Below are 17,554 nucleotides of genomic sequence, written 5' to 3'. Positions count from 1 at the left end.
CAGGACAGGCCCCTCACACGCGGCTCCATTCGTGAACCGGCGCATCACAGCAGCTTTCTTCTCCAGAAGGGCTGCGGATTTGATGATGCTCCTCAGACTGGAGCAAGATGGCCTCCCTGAAATGTTTCCAGCAAATGCTTCTAGGTTTTCTCGCTCTTCCATCTTTCCTATCTGCCTCCTTCATTCCCCGCTTTGCCACTCCTGAAGGACATGGCTCTGCTGTGTGACCTTGACAAACTTACCACTCTGTGCCTATCTCCTCATCTGGTTCCTCAGAATGGCTGTGTGAATCAAACAGGTCACAAAAGGAGTGGAACATGCCAGCATACAGCAGGTGATCAGAAAGCGCTGTGTCTTTATCCTACACTCTCGCCTTCCTTCTCTCCTCCTTGATATTTCCATTCCTTCTCTGGGCAGTGGACCACAATGGCAATTTTGACCCCCTGGATGCTGCAATCACTGCTGCAATGTTGTGAATCATGGATGGGGGGGATTAGCCATGACCACACTCTGGCACCTTCCTTTTATAACTAACGAACCTTGCTATCTGTGTGCTAAGTGCATCTAGCTGTTGACGGAACACATGTGCTGTAAAGAGGTAAAAAATTTTAATGAAACTATCTTCTAAAATAATTTCGATTTTGAGTTGGAAGGTAACTCCTGAGGCTCCATCGACCTCAGGCGCTGCAGGGAAGGACAACGAATTAACTCAGCAGTGCAAGGAGTTGCCTCAAAAGTAGCAGTCTTCAGCCCTGGACGGGTTTCGTTGGGCTGGATGGCACAGCTTCTCACTCATTCCAGCAGCATCCGGGGCTCTCTAGCCTCAGCCTCTTCACTGGTAGCGGGAAGTTCTATATCACACTGACAGCCACCCTGGTGCTTGGCTGGTCCCTGGAGACTGGGATGACCCAGGAGGAGGGGACTTGCCATGTCAGCCACGAGGAGCAGAATGAGGCTAAGACCTTGGGATGTGGGCCAGGTGAGGCAGTTCCAGGTTGGGAGGCTTCTGGCAGACTGAAAGGTGACCCTAGGAGAAGAGCTGTGACAGGAGGGGCAGTGGTGGTGGTTTGGTTTTTTGGACTCTCCTCTGGACTAGTAAGATGGTTCTTTCTGATGATGGACTGAGCCTGCAGGCCTTTCCAGCTGGTTTGGGGGAACTCCGACAGTAGGGTACATAAGCGTTTAGCAAACCATATTCCAAAGAGCCCTGGGGTTCCCCGAGTCACCTCGGGAGCCGTGGCTGGGCGTGGGTTCACCCTCCACCTCTGAGGGCCCTCTCCCATCTTCGGGGAGACCAGTTCCCCTTCCATCTGCTTTAGGTGCTAGAGTTCCTCGTTGCATTTCACGGTAGGAAGGATTCTGTGGCCAGGAAAAGTTGGGAAGCCTCTGGCGAGATGACATCCAGGGCCTCTGACCCCACTTTGAAGGTGCTACAAGCCTCTGGACTCAGTGTTCCCTCACTCTTCCCGGAAATGCTGTCAGCCCACGGAGGCGCCCGGCCCATGCAGCTGGGAGAAGCTGGACTTCCCAGCGTGGAGAAGCGGGATGGCAGCTGCAAAGGCCCTCAGGGCCGAAAGCCATGCTTTTCATCTTAAAAAGCTTCAGAAAAAGTGTGCCAGGGCCAAATGTGAAGGCACCACTTCTAAGGGCCCACTAGGTTAACTGCAGGCTGTCTGCTCATGAGTCCTGAAAACGGATCCCGAGAGGAATGAGAAAAACACCACCCGTCTAACCACAAGTCACGTTCTAAGAGCTTGCTCTCCTGCAGGGACGCCTCCCATGGCCCCTCTTCAGCTATTGATTGGGTGCCTGAGGAGTTGGTCTGGGGGTGGGGTGGTGACCCACTTTTTGTTCTAATCTGCTGAGGGTGATGTACAGAAACTCGCCAAGGATGGAGCTAGAGCTGAGAGAAGAACGTTGTCCAGGCTCAGAGTAGGAATCCCAGGCCCAGGGAGAGACTCCTACAGGACACTAAGGCCCCAGATGATATTCCAGGGTCATTGGGCCCCTGCACCCTCCTCCCTGAGGCTCCGCCCTGAGTCCAGTCCAGCTGCATGCGTTTGCATCATCAGAAACATAATCCTGGTCAAGTCTGTTCCCTGGGGCTAGACAGAGCAGTGTAGACAGAGAGGCCGCTGGCCTCGAGAAGCCTATGGAAGGCAATCACTCCCAAAAGCAAACCCCCTCTCACTTCCCGGGGCCTGCAGCTCTCCAGGACTCCCGGAGGATATGACGTGTAGCGCTCGGACCATGGCCATGCTCTCTCTCTCCCTCCCTCATCCACGTCACTTTTGGAGCCCTGCTTCTATCCCATGACCACCCCAGATCTTAGCAGGCTTCTCTCCCAAGTGCCTTCCTTCCTTTCAAATGAGAAGCAGGCATAGATGCTGGGTACCCATTTTTTAAAATCAACAGGAGCGCGGGTTCAGGTCTGGGAGGATTGGTGAGAAAGAGAGAGAGAGGAGGAAGAGAAGGACTCTACAGGGCTGGAGCTTGGCAGTGGAACTTGGAGGCAGGGGAGGAGGAGGCGTGCCGGTTCCTAAGGCCATGGAGAGGCATGGCTGGGGGCTCTGCATTTTCCTTGGGGCCAGGGCACTGCGGCGCAGCCTGCTCAGAGGCTCCCCACACCTGGAGCACAGCCACCAGCTTCCTTCACTCGACATTTACGGCCAACTTGGGGATAGCTTTCATCTTTCCCATTACTTCCTCGTGGCAAGTACATGTGTACACATTGTATTATGTGTGCATGCATAGGGGAGTGTGTATGTGTGTGTGTGTAGCATTGCAATCAAAACTTATCCTCTGTAGTAAAAAAAAACCCCAAACAGTATTAATTATGTTTTGGATTGACTTCACAGAGATCTGGGAGCATAATTTAAATAAAAACTATACTCATGACTCCAATACTATTATTCTTATTTGAATTTTAACCCTAAGAATTTTCCAGCCTGTCAGCCAAACCAACACTTGCGCAGATTTACAGTTTTCGAAAGCCAGAATCATTCCAGTCTTCTCCCATCTACTAGGAGAGGTTTTGGATTCTGGAGCTCAGATGTGATTGTGTCCCTGCATACATGCCCCTCCCCATTTCCTGTGGCTTCCTGACTCACTTTTAGCCCTCAGGTGGGTGCAATTCTCTTGAACGTGTCAGCAGATCTGGCTTTGAGTGGATGTGTTTTCGGGGTGCTGCCTGCTCCCCGTTCCCATGACCCCGTTCACAGAGCTCTGAGCAGACCCCATTCCCATCTCCCACCCTCGCTGTTCCCCAGACCTTCTTGGAGCAGGCAAAGGGCTGTCAGTGGGGCAGTCAACAAGGGTGACTCCCTCTTGCCCTTACTTGTAAGTCCCTTCCTGATGCCTGGGAAAGATCAAACTGTTCCTGAAACCTTCACAGGGGCATGGAAAACCCTTCCCGTTCCTGGATTGACCGAAGAATCCCAAATTCCGTTGAGCTTCCCTTGACTTCTTCAAGGGAATAAAATATTATACACACACACACATATCCTAATTTATACATATGGCAAATATATGTATATATATTGTATAGTGCACACACATACATATTTATACTATTATATATATATATATATATATATGTACACACACACAGAAAAATATACAGCATATATGTATGTTAGGATGATGTGTTTCAGCACAGAGACCCTCACACCCACACCCGCCACACAACCACAATCCTCTGCGGGCTCCACAGCCACCGTGTTTCAATCAGCCACAGGACCCCTGGCGTCCTCTTGCCTCCATAAGTCAGCCCTGTAGGTTCATAATCGCATTTGCTGCATTAGTGGGCATATTCCTGGCAGGAGAGAACTTCCCTTTCGACTAGGTGTCAATGAAAACAGAATTTTCTCCTTCTAATTTTACACATCTGATAACTGGAAAGAACTCTCCACAGACCAGATTCCGGCTCCACACATTGCAAATTCTGCCTCTGCTTCCCTGTTGACCTGGTCCTGGACGTGGAGGCCACAGGATCTATTTATACTATGATGTGACCTCAGGCCCTGTGCCTCCATGTGATGACACCACATGAGCCAGCACAGAGGCGGGAGGAATATCCCTGGAAGCCATTTCAACACCAGAACAGCTGGTCATAACTTCACCCGTACTGAGGAGACTGCAAACCGCAGTTTGCGTGTTTAGCTAAAGCAGCAGCACACGGTGTGGAGATCAACGTGCTTCATTGTGGACGTCCAGTTGGAGGAGAGTGGCGTCTCAGACTTGCTGTCCAGCAGCTTCGTTTTAGAGCCTCGTGTTCTTGAGCTTCGGTCATGGAGAGGATGGAGCGCCTCCTTTACCCTTTGGCCCCCTCTACCTGCATCCTCTCCCAAGGTGATCTGACCAGTGCCCGGCCTGTCACTCTGGGTTTGCACAAGGCCCCAGGCCTCTGACCGAACTCTGCACTCGCTCTCCAGGGCTAGCGTTGGTGGGGCATCTGTTGCCATCGGAGCTGCTCTTTACGGCCAGCGCCCATTCTGATCAGCCAGCACCCTGCCACGGTGATGGTTGCATTCTTTTTTATTGTGGTGAGATATACACAACATAAAAATTACCATTTTAACCATTTTTAAGAGTATAGTTGATTGGCATTGAGTACATTCACATTGTTGTGTGACCATCACCAACATCCATCCCCAGAACTTGCTCATCTTCCCAAACTGAAACTCTGTCCCCATTGAACACTAACTTCCCATTACCCATTCCCTAGCTCCTGGTAACCACTGTTCTACTTTCTGTCTCTGAATTTGACTCCTCCAGGTGCCTCATACTAGCGGAATCATACAATATTTGTCCTGTGACTGGCTTATTTCACTTAGCATAATGTCTTCAAGGTTCATCCATGTAGTAACATATGTCATAATTCCCTTCCTTTTTAAGGCTTAATAATATTCCATTGTCTATCTTGCCATTTTGTTTATCCATTCATCCACTGATGGGCCCTTGGGTTGTTTCCACCCCTTGGCTATTGTGAATAATGCTGCTATGAACATGTGTATACAAATATCTGTTTGAGTCTGCTTTCCATTCTTTTGGGTGTACGCCCAGAAGTAGAATTACTGGGTCATATGGTAATTCTATGTTTAATTTTTTAAGGAACTGTTGACTATTTTTAATATCATACCTGTTATAAAATATAGACACCCACTTGGGTGTCTAGTTAGCATCTCAAAGTCAAAGTACCCAAAACCAAAGTCTTAATTTCCCCCACGCCTATTCCTTCCCAGTGCTCCCCTCTCCGGAAATGGAGTCTCCATGCACCCAGGGCTAAAACCCTTGGCATCATCAATGACTCCCTTCTTCTCTCACTCTCCACGTCCAACTCAACAGCAAATCCTATAAGCTCTACCCTTAAAATACAGCCAGAACCAAATCGCTTCTCACCACCTCTGCTGTTCCTGCTGGAGCCGGGCCCCCATTACCTCTCACCCTGACTCTTGCAATTGCCTCCTAAAACGTCTTCACTTTTGCCCTTCTACCATCTAGTCTTCATACAGCCACCAGAGGAATCCATCTGAAACGTCAGTCAGGTTACTTCACTTCTCTGATCAAACCTTCCAAAGGCTTCTCATCAGAATTAGAAACCCCCCACAAACCCCCGAAGTCATCACCGTGGCGTATGAGACGGCCCATCATCTGCACCCCCATCCTGCTACTCTCGCCCACACCCGCACATCTGCACCACTAGCCTTGACTCTTCCTCAAACATCCATCACGTCCGGCCTCAGGGCCTTTACCCTGGAAGGTACTTCTCGAAAAGCATCACACACGGCTTGTTCCAATGCCACCCCAGCCAAGAGGGCTCCCCCAACGGTCCCATCTAAGACAGCAGCTCCATCTCCCAACCTCCTAATCTCCTTCCCTCCCTTTCACACACTCAGCGCTGCCTGACTGTGGCACATTACCTGTGTGTCCATCCCTCCTTCCAGCATGCACGCTCCCTGTGGGCAGGGAGAGGTTTTGGTGGCTGCTGTGTTCTTAGGGCATGGACTAGCTCCAGGCACCACTCTTAGAATTCTGCGGGAAGAAGGTGCGTCCCATCCTGAGGTGCATTAGCACATCTCTGTCTCCAGGCCAGTCCAGTTCCGCGGACGAGGGACAGCAGAAAGTGCTGAAATCTACTCCCATGACACACGAGCAGATTCGGTGCTATGGGATCCCCAGAGCCTGTGCTCAGTTACTCTTTACTTGCGGGATCAGAGCCAATCTCGTGAGACAGTCAGGAGTGCACAGAGAGATGAGTTTTAATTCTTTAGGACGGCCTCAGGCGCACAAAGAGCTCCGCCGCTAACTAGCCTGTCGCCATGTCTTAAGTTTTACCATTAGCAACTCTTTTCTTTGTTTAGTCCTCTCACCAACCTTATGCCCATTTAACTCACAAGAAACCCAGACCTTCAGTCATCCAGCCAGTGCAGCAGGACTGGAGCTCTAGGTCCCGTGTCCTCTCCACCAGATCAGGCCGCCTCCTGAGGGCCCGCTGACCTCCCTTTGAATGCAATTTTTCCAGGACAGCTCTGCGCAGCACTTTCCTAATCAAGTGCCTTCTTCAGAGCCCTAAGGTCACAAGATACAGAACGGAATGGATGGATGCTGGAGGAGGGGTGGAGGGGGCAGTGGCTGGAGAGGAGGATCAGAAACAGCTGTCAAAGTGCCGCCTGGTGATTTTGAGTTTGAAAAAATCTCTGTTGCAGGGCCAAAACTTGAGTGTAAACCTGGCCCTGGGAAGTGGTAAGACCTGATGACAAATGGTCCTAACTGAGGAGCGCTTTGAGCTTCTGGGAAAGAAGCTGCTGCAGCCAGGGGGCCAGTGCTTGGTCACATGGCAGAAGCTGGGCATTCGTCTCAGAACATTGTAGTCACTTGGGCTTTCTATTTAGTTCAGTTTTTCAAGGATGATCATACAATATATTGTTCAAACAAGGCGGTTTTGAGGATGAAAGGGGGAGCTCTCCATAGTTACGCCAGGACAACAGCGGGGATCGGACTGTCCAGGTGAGCGGGATGCGTAGTCCCCTAGCCATCTCTTCCAATGGTGAGGAATTGGCTTGTGATCTAGCATTTTAATGCACCCAAGGAGGAAGTGAAAGCCCCAGGCTCTGGGAGAGTATAGCCTCACCACTGCCACTGGCCTCCCCTGCCTCCCTCTGGGCCTTTCCTGTGCTCCTGGGTCTAATGAATGCCTTTTCCCTAAAGGGCTAAATTTTCCTTTGAGTCTTTCACATCAAACATCAGCGTAGCAAAGCCCAGGTCACTACTCCTCCCTGAGCGCTCCCCGTGAAAAGGGCCCATTCTGGGTGCCACGTGCACTTTCTGTCGCCCACAGGCAGGGGGTTGACTGTCCGGTGGGGGAGCCTGTCCCTACCGGTGTTGCCCTAAGTCCCTGACCGAGCCTTTGGAAAAATCTCTTCAGCAGCGTAGTGCTTATGCTGTTCTGTGTCAAAATCGGCTCCCACGCACAGAGGAGGAGCTGAGCACGCCAGAGCTGCAGCAACTTTGCTGAGATCAAAGCGAGGACTTGCTGAGGCTCTCTGTCTGCAGCCACCCAGACATCCTTTCGTGCGCACTTCAGGGAGGAGAAGAGACGGTGAGCGAGTGTGCAGGGACCAGCAAGAATGCAGCCCCAAGAAGAGCACTTGTTTTCTATGTGCACGGCAGCCCTGCACACAGTAGGGACTCAGGAAATACCAGACGAGTCATTGAATGCTCGTCTCCACGGCCCACGCTGAGCCTAAAGTGGTGAAAGGTTGAGTCAAGGCAGCGGTCTGTGGTCTAGAGCTTGGGGCTTCACAGTGAATTCTGGAATGTTAGAATGAAAAGAGATCTCAGAAATCACCAAATCCAGTCCCCTTCCGTTTCAGATGAGAAACCCAGGTGAGGGTCCTGAGAGGTAAGATGACCTGTCCGAATTTTGCTGATGTCAGAGGCCACACTAGGCTCGGGCCTCCTTGCTGCTTGCCCTCTGCTCCTCTGTGCATACCACATGGCCACAGGCCAGCTGGCCCTTGGACCACCACGATTTGCCTGATGTCTCAGAGCCATGACCCGGAGGCATCACCGCGGCACCAGACACACCTGCTTTGGCCTGTAACCTCAGTGCCATGGCTCACCATCCTCCCTCATGCCCCCCTGCCCAGCAAAATTACTCTCTCCCGCTCTTGGTGTGATTCATACTTCTCGCATGCCACTATCCTGTCCCTTTCCCCACCGTCTTCCTGTTGGTTTGAGATGTGTCTGCTTTCCTTACAATTTTACCAAGAACAGTATCTCCTTCATCTTCCTTTCTCTAATACCGTGATTGTACCTAACACTCGTATATTATATGAATGAATGACTTGCTGTGTGACCGTGAGCCAGTTGTTCACCATCTCTGGGCCTTCTCTTGGATCTATAAAATAAATACAATACTGCTGACCCATCACACAACATGGCTGTGTTCTAATGTATATGTTAATACCCGAATATCTTGGAAACGCAGAGTCCAACCGTGGCGCCAACAGTAAATGTCTAGTGCTGAGACCATTTCTTGGAGAACTTGAAAGGGGGTTTTCCGGTCTGTGATGAAAGAGACAGACCGTGTCTCTGTGCAGTTCTGAGCAGAGGCACACTCAGTGCATCTGGGCACCCCGCTCAGAGCCCAGCGTCGGCTCTGGTGGGGAGGAAGGAACCTGGCAGAGGTGTGAGGGTGAAGGCGTCTTGCGGAGAGGGCCTGACAAAACCCCGACCCTCCTCTTCGGGGGGCCTCGAGCGCTCCTCCACGGGGCCTGCCCAGGCTGCCTGTCCACAGCGCCGGCCGGCCGGCTGGCCGGCCAGGGAGCGGCCTTCCCTTCCCAGCTGGATTCCGAGGGCCGCAGATGGGGCCGGGAGCTGGCTGCTTCTAATTAGAGGCGCTCCTTTCCTGTTTTCCATTCGCGGCCGCTTTCTGAGTTTCCCGCACCCTCTGCTGCTTCCCAAAAGCGAGTTTTTTCAAGAATCGAAACTGTCTGGAATAAGAAAGGAGAAAGCTCTCATTATGTGAGCTGCGTGGTGGCTTCCACTGGCTCCACACTCATTTGGGTGTCGTCAAAGCTCTGGCTCCACTGTCCAGGCATGGCCTGTGGAGCCTCGTATCACCTTCTCCTTCCCATGCCACCAGTTCTGCCTGCACGTACTGAGCACCTGCTGGATGCCAAGCCCACAGATGAACAAACACGGCCTCAGCCAGAAAAGGCTCTTAGGACCAGAACCATGACTAATAACTCCAGTGCTGTGACCGACAGAGGTGTGGACACAGCACCCCCGCACGCAGAACAGGACAAGGGAGGACTCAACAAGTGGGTTGCACTCACTGGGGCCTTGCAGGGAGCACACAGCCCCACCAGGCTCTGATCCGGATTAGAACCCACTCCCTCACATGGCTTGTGGAGCCCACATTCATTTAGAACACAAGGGGCTCCAGAAGGGCTGCCAGATTTAGCAAATGAAAATACAGGATGCCCAGTTAAATGTGAATTTGAGATCAACAACACACAATTTTTTAGTGTAACTATGTCCTAAATATTGCATGGGACATACTTTTTTTTTAGCATAACATTTAGGACATATTTGCACTAAAAATGATTTGTTGTTGATCTGAAATTCACATTAAGCGGCATCCTGTATTTTATCTGGCAACTCTTTTCTGAGGTCAACAGAGTCCCAGACCATAAACCAACAAGTCCACCCTCCCCCACAGTGGGTTACGTGGAATGTACCACATCTGGGGGAGAGCAGCAAAACCAGGAAGAAGGAAGAAAGAGAATGACGGTTGTCTAGTGACACAAGATAGAAGAAGAAAGAGGAAAGAGGATTTTAAGTCCTAAGGGCATCCACATTGCAGGTACCTGGGCTTGCTTCAAAACATCAGCATCCAAGGGGAAAACGACAGAGATAGGTGGAGGCCAAGGGCCTGCCAGATGAACCTGGCCTGCCCAGAGGCTAGTGGCTTGACAGAAGGAGGAGGAGGAAGGATGGTGGCCACCTTTGGGAACCCAAATCTTAGAGCAGTAATTCCTGGTCTGCCCGTCCTGTCCTGGTCTGCTTTGATGCGTACCTCTCCCTACCAAATGTGTGGTATATGGCTTGCACCATTAACTTTCACTTAGCTCAAGTTTAGTTTGATCTGAGAATGGTTTAGGAAGATAAAGAACTCTCAGACATCAAAAGAGTAAGATTAAGAATCTCTGCACTGGGAACTAGAAAGTTCCAGAAGATCACCAAAGGAGAGGCAGGAATGGGAGCTGAGATAGGAGGGCAAACCACCCAGGATCCTTTTCTGGAGGAGGTGGCGGGTCTGGGAGAAGAGAGGTGACCTAGAAACCAGCCTAGACAGGGACCCTCAGCCCCGAGGGCAGCACAGGTGGCAGACAAGCTTTTTGGGAGGAAGAAGGTGCCGCCTACTGTCACTTATGACGCTGCTGTTCAGATTGGGAGGCTGTCCACCAGGTCTCCTCTTATGTAAATGACGATGAACCACGCGCTGGGCCCACACGTTCCGTATCCAGGCCGATGTCTTAATTAACCCCTCTCGTTCAGTGCCTTCCCTTTGTTCTCCTCTCCAATTTCCCACTTCACGAACCGACATCTGAAGAGTCGCACATGGTCGATAGGGAAGCGCCCACAGGAGCCGTTCTGAGAGGCCGTCCTCTTTCCGCGCTCAGCTCCGGTTTCGTCTCTGATATCCATTATGGGCTTTTACATAAGGAGGCTAATGCATTTTCAAAGCAGGCAGATCACCCTCCCGTGTTTTGACAGTTTGGCCTTAGTTGAAATATAATTAAACTTTTTGAAAACAAGGGCTTTGAAACTCAATCTCCACACTGTTTACACATTGTTTTTTTTCTTAAGAGTTGGGTTTTTACTTGCTGCAGCTCAATTAATTCGTCCTTCACTTTCTGCACTCAAAACAAACACTGGTTTTAAGCATTCCGCTTTTACAGCACTGCATAGCTGAGAGTGGAAAAAATAACATCTGAGACAGGATGAGCGTTTGATGAAACCTCCTTATGACAGACACATTTGAAAACCACCACTGGTGAGTCACTCGCATTCTGTGCATACCCTCTCCGAGGAGCAGGAAGTGTGGGTATTTTAAACCCTAAGGCCATGAGAAGTTTTCAGATGCGTCTTGAGGCGCTTGGCCGGCACCCCTCCCCGCCCGCGCTCAGTGGCCTTGCTACGTGTGGCCCAGTCTTCTGCCAGCCCTCTCTGTTTGTTCTCCTTGCCCTGGCTTTGCTTTTCTGCTAGCAAGCTGAGTCTAAAAAGTACAGAGCTAGCGAATTTATAAAACCAACAAATTTTTTTTTAAAAAATCAGCAACAACAACAACCAGAGCCCCGCGGTTGGTAGAGGTGGTGGGGACAAGCAGATGGTGCAACAAGATGTCCTCGGGCGGCCCGCTGGGGACCCAGCCTTGTGGCTCTGTGGCCAAAGAGAAATAAAGAAGTCAGGTCCCTGCCAGCGCTTTCACTTCTAACCCAAGTCGTTAGCTGTGGGTGATGAGTTCTTACTCTTCTGCTTCGCTGTCTCCAAAGGCCAGAAGAACGCAGAGGGAAAAAAGACGCAGAGTTCAACTGAAGTGAAATGACTTTAGATGAAAGATTAAAAAAAAGAAGAAGAAGAAAGACTTGAGGGAAATGAGCCAGATGTTTCCGTGAAAGAAGTTGTAAGTCCTAACCTTGTTTGGTAAAGGAAGGAGGCCCAAGGAGGGCTGCGCTGGCTCCCCGGGCGCTCAGAGCCTCTGAAGACAGTCAGCCCCCAGGGGGAGGCAACCAACTTGGCCTCATGGCCCAGCACCCAGTGGGAGACTTCAGCGTCCTCTATGGGGAGGGAAGTCTTTCTAGAACATGGGCCTCTGATGTTACCAGCGGGTGATATGGGAGGGCAGTGGATTCATCCAAGAATCCGTTTTGCTCCAATGTTTTTATTGTTATTGACAGTTTTCTTAAAGAGATGGAGTCATTTGGGAAATGGAAGCCCAGCCTTGAGCGTTGTTAGTCCAATCTTCTGGTAAGACCCCTGACCCGGTTGGGAGCTGTGTAAGCCACAGAAGCAGGCCAAGTATTACACAATACTTCTATTGTCACAAATGCTAGCTGCCTCCCATTCCTAAGAGAACCTAAAGAATCCGCTGATGGAGGAAAATCCTGGACTTGTAGTAAACAGCTCCAGAGATATCAGAGAGCTGGTAACATCGCATATTCTTGGAAGGGTTGCTCAAGAAATGTGTACTCCTCAGAACGGCATTGTACGGGACTGTAGGGGGGTTCTAAGCAGCTGAGGTCAGTCACAGAGGCAGCACAGGGGACATAAAAAGGAGAATTCTGTGAATTAGTCCCCTTATGCTGCTGTAACAAATTATCGCAAACTTGGCAGCTTAAACAACACACATTTATCATCTGACAGTTCTGTAGGATAGAAGTCTGATACAGGTCTTCCTGGGCTAAAATTGAGGGGCGGCAGGGCTGGGTTCCTTCTGAAAGCTCTAGGGAGAATGCGTGTCCTTGCTCTTTCAGCTTTTAGAGGTCACCTATGGTCCTTGGCTCATGGTCTCCTTACTCCACCAAGGTTGCTCTCTCGGTGCCTTTCTTCTGGAGTCACATCTTCTCTGACTCTCCTCCTTCTGCCTCCTTCCACATTTAAGGACCCGTGTGATTACACTGAATCCACTTGGAAACTCCAGGATGACCTCCCTATCTTAACGTCAGCTGATTAGCAGCCTTAATTCCTTCTGCAACCTTCATTCCCCTTCACCATGTAATTTAACACCTTCCCAGGTTCTGGAATCAGGATGTGGATATCTTCCGGGGCTATTATTCTGTGACGGTCTGTGGGATTCTTGGGGTCTGTTAGTCTCCCTGAGTATGACACAGTTTCTCGTCTATAATAATGTGATTGCTATAATGTACATGTACTGTCTGCTAGGCATGGTTCTTAGCACTTCACGTGTCTTCAGTTCTATGAGGTAGATACTATTACATGCTTTGCTACACAGGTGAGGAAAAGGTACAGAACATATCTACGGCTGGTGCAGGATAGAGACAGGGTTAGCATCCAACCTTCTGACCCAGATTCCAGGTTCTTTACTATGAAGAGGTAAGCGGGGCAGGGTGAACTAGACAGTTCTGCTCATCCTTCTGGCCTTGACGCCATCTGAGTCCTGGCTTGTGAAGCTGAGTGTCCAGCTAAGAGTTTGGAGGAGCCAGAAACACAACCACCCCTCGTGCTCAGCTTAGACCATGACAAGACAAGCCCAGGGACAGCTGATGCAAGGAAATCGTCTTGCTGCTGTTTTCCATGAGTGGAGGGGACTTCACCGAGGAGAGGAAATAGAGCGCCATAAGTTGGAGTGTGGTCCTACCCTCCAGGGGGCCCTGGAGTCACTGGATGGAAGGTCAGAGAGCGAACCATTACAAGCGGAAGTTGGCTACCGTTTGTGCCCTCCTCAGCAGCCAAGCCCTGTGGAAATGAACAAGGCTGGCCTCAAACAAGGACCAGCCACCCACCTAAGGCCTGTGTGACTTTCCTGCAATGACGGAGGGGCAGGGCCAGAAGCCCAGATCGGGGGCTGCCTCCCGGAGCTCCTGATTGATTGTTTATAAAGTCCTAGCCTCCTTAGCTCAAGATGCAATGGCTGGGCCCCAGTTGGCAAGACAAGCTCTAAACCAGAGAGAAGGAAGAGCCAGCCTAAAGCTCCTCAGGGCCCCGGGAAGCAGGACTGAGAGAACCTCAACCGCCAAGTTCCGCAAATTTCACAAGTCTATTACAAACCCCAGAAGTGTTGTTTGGTTGCTTAAAAACGATTTAATTTTTGCAATCTCCCACAGAGAGGGTGCCCCAAATTAAAAGTGATGTTTGAAAAATAGTGGCTATGGGGGAGAAAAGATTGTTCTTCTCCAAGGAGGGCAGCAAGCAGGAGCGGAGAAGCACCCTCATGTCAAAGTTGTAGGAAACCCTTAGTTCTGACATCTGAGTCATGACACCTGTCCCCGTGACGGAGCTGATTCTCCCATTACGGAACTGGAACAGTCACCTTCTTGCAACTCTCCCAGAAATCTGTCTGGTTCTCCCCAGAACCTTGAGCACCATGAGAGGAGAGGAGGCCTCCTGTCGTAGTGGAGAAAGGACGCTCTCTGGCATCGGACAGGCCTGGGGTTGAATCACAGCTCAGCCACTTACTTACTTTGTACCTCTGACAAGGCGCTTAGCTTAGCTGAGCCTCAGTTACCTCAACTGCGAAGTGGAGATAAACGGCAGGCCTTGCATCACGGGGATGCTGAGAAGAGACGATTGTGCTGTTAGAACAGGACAGCACGACAGCTGGTACTCCGCAGGACCTCCGCAGTGGTGGCTACCATTACTGCTGCTTTTCATATCATTACAGCTAGCATTAACAGCATCATCAAAATGGACTTCTTAATGAGGAGGTCCCCTGCAGGCCAGGAGCCTTGTTGACCACTCATGCTCCTCACACAATTCCCAGAGTCCAGAGGGCAAATGGACTGACAGCGTGAAGCATTACTCAAGAGAGCGCTGTTAGGTCTAGGAGTGGGGCACCACGTGGCCTCAGGGCCAGCATGTGTGTCCCAGGCACACAGGTCCTGAGAGATGGCACACTGTGTCTGCGGCATCCGTGTCTCCTCAAGCCTCTCTCTTGTCCCCTCGCACTACTGGAGAAGCAGTGTGCCAGACGGTGCAGAGTGAGTCACAGTGCAGAGCTGGAGTGCCCAGAGGAGGGGCGGCCACTCCGTGGAAGAAGGTCAGCTCTGGCACAGCTGGGACCCGCGAGAGGCCGGCTGCCGCCACTGCCTGCCGCCAGGGCGCCCCGGGGGGCATGTGCCGGAGGTCCTTCCCACCTACTCTGCTTGAATGAAATGAAATGCTCCTGGCACATAACATGGCCCCATGTTTTATAGCTTAACACCAGCCGGCTGTGTTGACTGAGTCACTTTTGACACATTTCAGTTGCTTTGGCTGCCTAACGTCATTTGAATCACCTGGCCAAACACGCATGCAGGTTTGGTTATTTTCAAAAGGGACAGGCCACCCAGGCCTGCAGGGTTTGTTGTGCTTTGCTGGGCAGTGAGCTCCCTGGATTGATTCGGCAGCAGTGCTGGCACCCAGTGGCTAGGAGGCTGGGGAAGCCGGCGAGCTCTGGGTCTCCCATGGGAAACCAAGTCACTTCCTGCTCGAGGGTGCTCAGCACACTGACCTTTCACCCAGGCAGGAGACGACAGGATGGCTGAAGGGAGCCATAATCTGGGCCTGCACTAAACGACAAGTGACGGCACCCACTCCTGCGAGCAATCGCAAACGCACGTGGCTGCGAGGGTCTCGGTTCTCTGTCTCTGCCTAAGGCCTCTCTACCAGGAGCAGCTAAGGTACTACATTGACCTCTGTAGTGGACAGACTGGGGAGGTGTTGCTCAGTTCCAGAAAGGGAGACAGGCCCAGTACACACACAACGCAGGGGAATCAGCCTGACTGGCCACTGAGAATTTGACAATCTCAGATGTTGACAAATAATTGTGCAAAGTGGAGACCCAGAAAGAGAAGCGTAGCAGACAGTAGCAATAGCAAGTATGGCGCTGGGCACTGTTTTAAAGGCTTTCTGTGTATGAGCTCATCTAACCCTTATAACAACCCTATGAGGTAAGTACTATGCTTGTCCCACATTTTACAATGGGGAAGTCGAGTCAGGTTCGATAACGTGCCCAAGGTCACAAAGCCAGTAAGTGGTGCCACCGGGATCCGACTCCAGGGTCTGTGTGTTTAACCTTATTGCTAAGTTGGATAAATACAGGCCATCTCGCAAAGCAAAGAAAGAGGAATCTACAGATGTCAAAACTCCCCCTTAGGCAGAGAGGAAAGGGCCGTGAGCAGCACAAGGCGAAGGAGAAAGGGCAGGTTTATGAGTTGGCCCCCCTCCCGGGAAACGCCTTCCTCTCTCCAAGTCTGAGAGGACTCGGTCAGACTTTCTTGCTTCACCAAAATGAATCTCACAAGTGTTGGAAAAACACAGCCGCCCCCCCTGGTTCCCCCAAACGCTGTCCCCAGCCCCATTATGCAAGTGCCGATTACAGCGGGTTGTGGAAGGCTTTCGTGGTCACGGTTTTCAACTGCAAATGAAAGAGGAAACCACGTCAGGAAGGAGCACATTTTACCAATCCCATGTCCAAGAGTGTAGGAGACCCCGATGCAGACAGACGGGGTTTCTGGAAGGATTGGAAGGCTGGGGGGCCTGGGGCTGTGAAGGAGGAGGTGTGGTCAGGGCTGAGAGGGCTCTGAGACAACCTGGGGGAAGGCCTGGCAAGGAGCAGGGACAGGAAGCCAGCGCTGAGGAGGGCTGCTGGCCGGAAGTGAAACCTCCATCTGAAGAGCAGGGCACTTCCTGAGAGCCGGGCTATGACCCCTGGAGCAGCTCTGAGCAAAGGCCCAGGGGCATTTCCCAGGCCCCCTCAGTGGGCTTCCTCCGGCATGCAGCCAGGGCTGCAATCCACTGCTCCAACAAGTCGCCCCTTCAGCAGGTGACATTGTGTCGCAGCCCAGACCAGGAGAGGCCGCGTTTACCCACAGGGAAGACACTGGGAGCATTCCCTGGAACTCCCACCATTCCTGGGCTGTTTCCCAGCCTCTCAGAATCTGCTGCGTATCTTGACTTGAGGCAAAGGGCTCCTCAGGGGCAGTGCACACAGGGGCGCCTTTGGGTCCTTGCGGACCCCAACAATGCCTTGAACTGATGCCTGGGTCGATGAGGGGCCCCCTCAGGGTGCAGAAAGCAGAAGCCTTCTTTTGGGTCCCAGCTCTGCAACTTGCAGGCCCCAAGACCAGGAGCACATCGCTCATCCCCAGAAAAGTAAGAATAAGAATGCCCACCCCACAGAACTTTATGGGTGTGACATGAGGTATTTGTCCATTTATTCACTTAATATTTGAACCCACTCTATGTCGGGCACTGGAAGTCAAGGATTTTGAAATCAGAAGAGCAGCTCATTGGCTGAAGGAGGAAGGGGTGCTTGTCTACGGAGCAGAGCTCCCGGGATAAAGGGTAGGCAGGGGAGAGGCCCCGAGGGGCTGCCGCCCTCCAGGGGCATCTGCCCATCAGCACGAAGTGCAGGAATTGGGGCCCACATCCTTGGGGTGCCAGGTAGCTTCTGTCCATGGTGGGGGGGTGGGTAGCTGCCTGCAGTCTCCCTGAGTTGGCTGACTGCCCCCGTGCCTCACAGCAGCCCCCGAGCTGACCTGGGCAGGACCAAAGTGTGGGAAAGGGTGAAGAACCCTGCTCCATCCAGCACGCAGCCTACTCAGCTCCTGGGAGCTTCCTACTGGCTGGGAATGCCACCTCCGGGACTTCCACCTTCTCAGCCTCCTGTTGGCCTGATGGATGCTAGAGGATGTTGGTCAGTCGGAAACTGACAGAGATCATCGCTCAGCCCGGACACTATCTCTCTCTTCTCTGCCTCCGTCAGCTCCATCTCATGGTGGCCAACCAAGCAGCTTCAGATGACCTGGCATGTGGCTTACCA

At 51.6% G+C, this 17,554-nt stretch overlaps 3 long non-coding RNA genes across 3 annotated transcripts in view; 2 read left to right on the top strand and 1 right to left on the bottom strand.

Annotated features, from left to right (window-relative positions):
* Positions 1 to 17,554, top strand: part of LOC139074929 (uncharacterized) — a 74,427-nt gene that overhangs the window by 33,867 nt on the left and 23,006 nt on the right. The window lies entirely within an intron of this gene.
* Positions 11,099 to 13,971, top strand: LOC139074930 (uncharacterized). The gene is made up of 2 exons (XR_011524944.1): positions 11,099 to 11,695; positions 11,970 to 13,971. It is a non-coding gene; the product is annotated as an uncharacterized lncRNA (long non-coding RNA).
* Positions 16,085 to 17,554, bottom strand: part of LOC139074927 (uncharacterized) — a 35,330-nt gene continuing 33,860 nt past the window's right edge. Inside the window, exon 6 of the long non-coding RNA XR_011524940.1 lies at positions 16,085 to 16,147. This is a non-coding gene — a long non-coding RNA (uncharacterized lncRNA). The remainder of the gene's footprint in view (positions 16,148 to 17,554) is intronic.

The sequence above is a fragment of the Equus przewalskii genome, chromosome 1 (genome assembly GCF_037783145.1).
Source record: "Equus przewalskii isolate Varuska chromosome 1, EquPr2, whole genome shotgun sequence".
Classification (NCBI taxonomy): Eukaryota; Metazoa; Chordata; class Mammalia; order Perissodactyla; family Equidae; genus Equus; species Equus przewalskii.
This window is presented reverse-complemented; position numbering and strand designations above follow the sequence as displayed.